Source organism: Poecilia formosa, unplaced genomic scaffold (genome assembly GCF_000485575.1).
Source record: "Poecilia formosa unplaced genomic scaffold, Poecilia_formosa-5.1.2 Scaffold45, whole genome shotgun sequence".
Taxonomy (NCBI): Eukaryota; Metazoa; Chordata; class Actinopteri; order Cyprinodontiformes; family Poeciliidae; genus Poecilia; species Poecilia formosa.
The window spans coordinates 2,841,021-2,847,185 of NW_006799984.1; the positions used below are offsets into that span (position 1 = coordinate 2,841,021).

The window sequence follows — 6,165 nt, forward strand, 5'->3', positions numbered from 1 at the left end:
TACCAGGAGTGGGGTTCGAACCCACGAGGGCTTTTGCCCATTGGATCTTAAGTCCAACGCCTTAACCACTCGGCCATCCTGGTTCCTGTTCTGTTTCAAACTCACATTGAACAGTTCTCTGTAGGAGTTCTTAGGTTGAGTGACATTTGTGGATCAATTATGGTAAAATTTCAAAGAGCATCTGACAGAAGCGATTAGAAAATATCTAAACTCATGATGAGGAAAGAGAAAGCCCAGCTCTTGGGTAAGGATGAGACATAGACAACATACTTGGGAGTATCAAAAATGGTACATTGTAGAAGCTGAGCATCTAAACCTTCACTGTCAGATTAAGATACAGTTTGCCTTTGAAGACTCTACCAGGAGTAGAGTTTGAACCCACAAGGGCTTACACCCATTGGAGCTTAACTCCAACGCCTTAACCACTTGGCCATCCTGGTTTCTTGCAGTGCAAAGTGTTTTGTTTGTGACACCAATCTGAGCCAGCTATGAGTCAGCACCATATTGTGGGAGAGACTTAGTCAAATTTTGAAGAGCTGATGGACGTGATTAGAAAATGTAGAAGCTTGTATGATACATCCGTGAGGGAATATGAGGACTTTCAGAAAACAAAAAGCACGTGGGAGGAAATTGCTCAGACTGGGTAAATATGTGTTGAAATAATCATGCTATAAGATTTGGACACAAATGGAAAATTGGTGAGTGATTCCACAACCTGGAGAGGTCAACAGTGAAAACTCAGCCATCTGTTGGTCTCAGAGAGCAGACATAATGCCTCTAAGCACATGGATTGGGTGATTCTCCTCTACCGGGGGTGGGGTTTGAACCCATGTGAGCTGGTGCCTGTTGGATCTTAAGTCCAACACCTTAACCACTCAGCCATGCTGGTCCCCATTATTGTGTCTGCTGGCCAGTAAAACAGCTTCAACCCTGTGGCAAATGCAACATCCATGTTTTTCATCAAAATGATCAATCTCACTCTTGAATCTTCAAGAGCTCTAGAGAAGAAGCCTCCATGATGTCCCAGAAGATCCAATAACCTTCAGGATCATACGCACTCAAGGAATACACTGACCAAGTGAGTTCAGGTAAAGACCTTTGGATAAGGACCTTTAATGACACCAAGGAAACAATCTCTGTTCATGGAGTTTGATCCATACATCAGGTCACATCACACAGCTTTAGATGAGATCAAACCATAACTAGACTGGAATCTAGAAAAAATTCCCGTTAGGATTGGGGTTTCAGCCCAAAAGTACTTCTACTTATGAGTTATGCCGTACACATCATCATTTTGGTTGGTTTTCCTGTACCTGTACTGATACTGTACAGAATGCAAACAATACCCCTGTGAGTGGGCCTTAAAGGACAAAATAGACAGATTTCCTGTGAATTATCAGGAGTTACTATCCACAGAAAAAAAAATAGTTGACTCCATTGTACTCTGACAATCCCCTTACCTTGACTCCAATATTTTATGCATAAACATCACTGATTTTGCCTGCATTTCATGAATGCATGCTTAAAAAACAAGAAAAAAACACCATGTGGAGATGGCTTAAGGAAGTAAATAGATGAAGGAAAATTCCCCGAAAAGCAGGAAGCTGTCAAGGTGAGGATGGGCAACATGTTTTACTTCCCTGTGTTAGCTTCCCATCGGATCTCCATGCATCTTTTTTTTTCTCTTTTCCGCCTCAAAGGCTAGATTCCCTCGCGACGTTGCTGCTGCAACAATTCTCTCCACTTCCCTGTTAGGTCCATGGAGATGCTGAAAAGCTGAATATTTCTCTTTAACCTGAGCTGAATTCCGATGTGCCCATGTGTCCTTTCCAGTCTCTGCTCCCTGATATCACCTCCTAAAGCTTTTTCATGTTCCACCACTGCAACGCAAAATAAATTATCTTCCAGTTGTGTTGCTCAACACCTTTGGGACGGACTGAAACAAGAAACCCTCTCATCCGACAAAAGTGTCTGACCTCATTGCTGTTCTTGTTGATTCCAGCTTTAAAATCAGGTGGAAAAACTGAACCCAGAAGAATTGAAGCTGTTATAGCAGCAGATTGAAGGTTTTAGACAGTGTTTGTTTTTTATTACACTCTGGGAACTTTGATAAGAACTTCGCCCCAGAGGTTGAATCCTACCAGCATTGTTGATCTTCAGTGTTTCCACTGGATAAAAACACCAGAGATTCCGGTTTTACTTTATGTTTACTGAGAAGAAGCAAAGATTTACAGCTTCATGGTTTACAGCTTCAAGCTCTGCTGTATTTTTAACACTACAGAGCTGCTTATATATTTGTATCAAATTATGTCAAATAAAAAAAGAGAAAATTGCTATTTAGCTATTTAGTCTGAGCTTTTAATATAATCTCTTTGTTTAATGCAGCAATAAAACACAATATGTTTTCTTGTTGCACAGCTCAACACAATGTTAGTGATTTATAAATGAACTGTCACAGGAGCCCTTGATAGTGTCTTTATTGGATTTATTATACATTTACTGAACACGTTCTGCATTTTTGCATTCATACCAGGATGATTTGATTCTTTCCTATCAAAAAAATCACAATTTCAGAGGCATAATTAACATTCTGATTTCATTTTGTTTTGTCTGTAACATAATGAAAATGTGTTGTTTGCGTTAATTTTTGCTTGGCGTTAACAGCAGTGATGCTGCAACGGTAAGCAGGAATAGACAGTATGCTAAATGAACAGATCCTAACATTTCAAGCTAAAGTAAAATTCTTAGTGTATATTTTCTGCAAAAATGACCAAAAACATTGGGTTTAAGTGACTCCTAGCTCCCGCCTGCAGGTGGCAGTATTTCCTCTGCTACTCTGCTAATGCAAGTTGTAGTCTGTCATCAATATGGTGAATAACAAAAATTGAGATATTTAAGTTTTTAAAGAATAAAAATGTTTCTGTGTAAAATCTAATTGCTTGGAAATATTTCTAAAGTAGCACCACAAGTCAAGCAAAAAATCACGACAAAAATCTAAGATCAAATTTTTTTAGAATGTTTGCTCATATTGACCCCAAGTGGACAAAAAAAATATTTTACGTTCAAAAGAATGAGAAACTGTACATTTTTTAAAGAATGAAAACACTTGTGTGTCCAATCTGTCTGCTTGTTTTTTTATACTGAGGAAAAAGTATCGCAAAATTCCTTGCAAATATTTCCAAAGTTGCGCCACAGAATCACTGACCTTGATTGTCAAAAACCCCCCAAAAAAAACAAAACAAAGAAACTTACAAAAAAATCAGAAATCCTGATTGATGAATGTTTTGTGGAATGTTGGGGAATGTGGGTCAGACTGACCTCAAGTGGCCAAAAACGTAAAATACGATATGTCAGGTAAAATTGGGAAATAATATAATAATAATATGTTACTGCTCTGATGTGCAATAATGTGGGGTTTGCTCTAGTCTGTTTTGTCGAAGAAAGAGAAAAGCAAAACTCCCAACTTACCAGTTTGTCAAATCTCATCAATGGTCATAATAGTGACCAAAAAAACAACAATTTCCTTGATACCAACTGCTTAAATAGGTTTTTTTCTTTTTCAGCTTGAGCCTTTCAAAGATGGGTGACCTCCGCCTTATCTCCCCATACCTCCTTTGTCCCTCAGGAGGTTTTCCAGTTATGCCTCACTGAGCCTGAGGCAAAAACAGGACTTGCTGAAGGTAAGAGATATTTCTTTTGGCATGGGAATGTTTTGAGATCTTCTTGAATCAGCCAGAGAGAAGAATGTATGTGTTTCCCATCTGAACCTGAACCAGGTAACTTTGGACGCCAGTAACATGTTGTTTATATCTTTGATTATTTTTACAATGCTGGCTTCTTTGTGTGAATAAAAGGTTGGAAATGTTCCTGTTTTGTACGAATAAGAATAATTTTATTCACATACACACAAGGTGGATAAAGCTGGACTCATAACCTTATTTTCCCAACAGACAAAGCTGATTTGAGAAACTACGAGGCATTAATTTGCTAACTTTGCAGTCTTTTCCAAACACCATCAAGTGTTACGTTTTGTCACCATGTCCTCCTTTGTCCTGTGGTGTGTTTGTCTCATGGGATCCACTTGTAAAAATGCGTGTTTTCCAAATGCCACAGAGCAGAATGTCCCATCAGGGAACAATAAAACTGATTTCAAAAGCAAATGAAACAGCCTCACGCTGCTGAAGAAAATTAACAGCCCCTCCAGGGTCACTTTGGCACGGTCACGGATACACTGCTGGAAACTTTGTCGTGTCTCTAACACCCTCTCGGGGTTCACGGGGTGTGTGAAATTTGAAGTTAGAAGATGCAAAGTTGCCGTCAGGGGTGATGATAAACCGCCTCAGAGACTCCAAACAACTCAAACAAGGACAAACACAATCTGATCTGGACAGTAGGGAGACCAGAGAATCACATCGAAGCAGAGGAACCCTGGCGGCGAATCCCCTCTGTCTGACCTGCAGAGTCACGGGTCAATGAGCGAGACGGCGCTGTGGCTAAGGAAAATCAAAACAGAGTTTGAAATGTTTTCAAGGAACTCTGCAGCAAACTGTCAAACAATAATTAGTTTTGCTGCCTGAAGTGTAAGGCAGAGTGACCAGACAGCTGGGTAGTAAAACTCCAAATGTTGGCGATTGACAGTGTAGACGGTGAGATATGGAGCTCCAACTGGTTCAGGAGAAAAGAAATGGTGGATAGACGGATAAAGTATGGAGCCCGTGTGTTTTAACCTCTAAAATAGAGAGTTGTTACTGATTTGTATTGCCAGTAGTAGTTAGTACAACAACAATCCCACTGGTTTATCAACTTTTAGCTAGAACATCTTCAACTGCATTGATGGTATTCACAAATTCCAGTTCCAACTGTAGTTAGACGAATCAAAGCATAACTGTTAAGGGTAGACCAACCTAACAGTTAGCAAAACAAGCTAATAATAGTGTATTTATCAAAATGTTTTACAACGCTTCAATCACTAATGTCACATATTAATAAAAGAAATTGTAGTGTATTAGCTAAAAAGTATCAGGAGACAAAATCTATCAACAAAAAGTGTTTATTATTGTACCTTTTATATTTTATAGATGTTAACAGTCATTTTGAATTTTTACCTGATATAGCTTTAGGATAAGTTTAACTAACTTCTCTTTTGTCAGTCTGAAGTGATTTGAAGTAGTTAAGTTAATTAATTAATTTTATTTTATAAGGTCATAACGTCAGATTATTATATCTTTCTTACTTTAAACAAAATACAATTATGTCAATGATTGTTTTTTGAGTGCATATTTCCTTGTTTTTCTCTGCATTCTATGCAATTCAAATACTGAAGGTACACTGAAGAAATCAAACAGTACCATATATTTAAAAAAAAAAAAACTTTTGTAGCTTTTATCTAAAATAAGCTAGAAGATATAGCTAACATAGATTAAGTTATTTGGCAGCTGCTCCCAACAAAAGTAATTAAATTTAAAATTTATCTCAATGTAAAGCCTGAATGAATAATGAGTATTTGAATTATTCCCAAATCTTTATTATTGTTTTTTAAAATGATTTTTTATTCTATTTTTAAAATTATATTTCTGAAACACAGTTTTCTTCTTTTTGTTTTAATCTTTTATTTATTTATTCATTCATTAAAAGAAAAGGAGGAAAATAAAGAATTATTCTGAGTGATTGTTTTCACTTATCTGAAACAGCAAGAGTTTTAAAATTGCTTTAATGGCGGAGCTTCCGTCCTCATCTCCCACTGAACTGTTAGCTATAATCTTCCACATCCACGGTAAGTGAAACCCACCCACTCTGTCACTTTCCATCGTGTTCAAAATAATTTTTTTGTGGATAATTTTTCGCCCGAGCAAAATAAAAAGTATTTGCTGAGCTAACAGACGTAATGGACGTTAGCAACAGACGTTAGCTACGGCTAACAAACTGACGCAGCTCGTTAACAAGCTAACATGAACGCCGAAGCTAATGGAGGAAGATGTACTGAAGTTCTGCTCACCAAGTACTTTTACCATGAGACAAAGTTAAAATGTATTATCAAAAATGTTTGTCTAATGTTCCTTTTATACTTTAATCGCCCGTTGACCATAAAGTGTCTAAAAGGTGTTTAAACGTACAGTTTAAAACACCATCTTTGCATTTTTCTGTAAAACTTAATTATCAGTATCA

At 37.5% G+C, this 6,165-nt stretch overlaps 1 non-coding gene across 1 annotated transcript; it reads right to left on the minus strand.

The window, feature by feature from the left end:
• Positions 1-83, minus strand: trnal-uaa (transfer RNA leucine (anticodon UAA)). Its single transcript has one exon. It is a non-coding gene; the product is annotated as a tRNA-Leu (tRNA).
• Positions 84-6,165: the final 6,082 nt, after the last annotated feature.